The sequence below is a fragment of the Salvelinus sp. IW2-2015 genome, unplaced genomic scaffold (assembly GCF_002910315.2).
Source record: "Salvelinus sp. IW2-2015 unplaced genomic scaffold, ASM291031v2 Un_scaffold3225, whole genome shotgun sequence".
NCBI lineage: Eukaryota > Metazoa > Chordata > Actinopteri > Salmoniformes > Salmonidae > Salvelinus > Salvelinus sp. IW2-2015.
In genome coordinates, this window is record NW_019944512.1 from 90,044 (window position 1) to 92,222 (window position 2,179).

Here is a 2,179-nt window from a genome sequence, read left to right on the forward strand (position 1 = left end):
ATGACGCAACCGCCCACACACACACAATGAACTTACCTGTACATATCAGAATCATACATTCGACAGCCACCTCTCCCCCCACATGTATTCGATCCCCCACCTCAAACACTGTTGAGGTCAATTCCAGATGCTGGAATGGTGCTGATGCAGGTGCAGTAGGGCCTAGTATGTAATATGTGATACCATGTGACCCCATATCTGTGTTTTGTGTTGTCGTTTTTAAATTTTATTTAACTTTTATTTAAACAAGGAGTCACATTGAGATTAAACATCTGTTTTACAAGAGTGCCCTGTAAAACTTGATAGTCATATTGACAACTACCAGAGAAACTTCTTACATAGAATTGGATCTCTTCCTGATTGGTCAAAAGACCAATTAGTGGAAAAAATATCATAATTGGGCTGCCTGTCTAAACGCATCCCTTGTCTCTCTGTCTCTGACCCAAACCTCAGTCCTTGCATCGATTACAGAGGGCTGAAAAGGATTACGATCAAGAATTGTTACCCCCTACCCGATGTCCGCCGCCTTGGTGTTGGCCCTAGGAGCCTAATTCTTCACGAAATTGGACCTCCGCAACGCTTAAAATCTGGTGAGAATCAGGGAGGGAGATGAGTGGAAWACTGCCTTTAGCACCCCTAGTGGTCACTGAGTATTTAGTCATGACCTTCGGAATATCGAACTTACCGGCAGTCTTTCAAGCATTGATCAATGACACTCTTAGGGATATGTTGAATCGGTTCGTCTTTGTTTACCTCGACGACATCCTGATCTTCTCCAAAAACCGTTCCGGAACACATATGGCCCTGTCCCACCTCAGTCAAGCACGTTTTTGCAGGAATCCCGAGGCTGACGGGGCATTCGTAGAGCTCAAGGGACGTTTCACCTCCGGACCCATCCTCGTTCATCCTGATCCTACTCGTCCCTTTGTGGTAGAGGTGGACGCCTCGGACACAGGAGCTGGTTCGGTCCTTTCACAGCGGAACGAGGAGGACAAGAAACTGCACCCATGCGCCTTTCTCTCCAAGCGGTTCTCGACCAGCGGAAGGCAACTACGATGTAGGCAACCGGGAGCTCTTGGCAGTTAAGTGAGGGGTGGAGACACTGGTTGGAACCACTGCTTCATCTTCTGGTCTCTTCCCTGCACCTGGGTCCAACCTTACCACGTCAGTTATAGCATCTCTTAATCCCTTCTCTTAACATGGGGTGGAGACACTGGTTGGAACCACTGCTTCATCTTCTGGTCTCTTCTGGTCTCTTCCCTGCACCTGGGTCCAACCTTACCACGTCAGTTATAGCATCTCTTAATCCCTTCTCTTAACATGTATGGCCCCAAAACATAATCAAGCAGCTGACCAATTACGCAAGACTTTAGTTCTAAGTTAACTGAGATTAATCAACAACTGGATACATTTCTTTAATTCTAAAGTGAAACTATCCTCCGCATTGGAGTATCTCGACAAGCACAAGTTTAACCAGTATTTCAGTTGTTTTACCGTCCCATGAAGAAGTGTGGCAGGCCTGTGAGGAAGGATCCTACAGCCATGTGGAAACAGCCCATAGCAATGAGCCTGGGCTGGTGCAGCTTCGCCCCAAAATGGCTGACCACAGCCAGGAACAGCAGGTTACCTGCAAGAAACCACAACACTACAGTAGTCAGGAATCGCAAATTATAAACACAGTTTTTTTTWTTTTTTTACTAAAAATGGCATATAAGTTTGGATGCTAGGCTGCAACAACATAGCATCAAATAAAACAATGTTAGGGGTTTGACAGTAGAGTCATGGACAAATGCCAGTCAATCAATTAATAGGAACAACTAGAAAACTGGACAGTATTGAGAGCAGACTCTGATTGAACCACAAAACAAAATGGATCATACTGTAGTCTGTATCTGGTTTTTACTACATGAATTCTCAAGCAACTCAATGTTATTGTTGATACCTATCTCAAAGCTGCCGTCTATGAGTCCGATGAGAGAGCTGGACAGGTCAAAGTGTCTCTCTGAGTGATGGCACTCTTCATGTAGGTCCCTGACAGAGCTTTGGTGAAGGAGGCGAACGACAGGGCCACGATGAACTGCTGACAAACACAAGAGAGAGAACATTAGTGTGTGTTTGTCCGTGTGTATGTGCATGCGTGGATGCGTGTGCAGACAGTGTGCATGTGTAGCTGAGGTGG

At 45.8% G+C, this 2,179-nt stretch overlaps 1 long non-coding RNA gene across 1 annotated transcript; it reads right to left on the reverse strand.

Annotated features, from left to right (window-relative positions):
• Positions 1-807: 807 nt before the first annotated feature.
• Positions 808-2,121, reverse strand: LOC139025755 (uncharacterized). Its single transcript, XR_011477375.1, has 3 exons — positions 1,943-2,121; positions 1,495-1,627; positions 808-1,145 (listed from the first exon to the last, which is right to left on the reverse strand). It is a non-coding gene; the product is annotated as an uncharacterized lncRNA (long non-coding RNA).
• Positions 2,122-2,179: the final 58 nt, after the last annotated feature.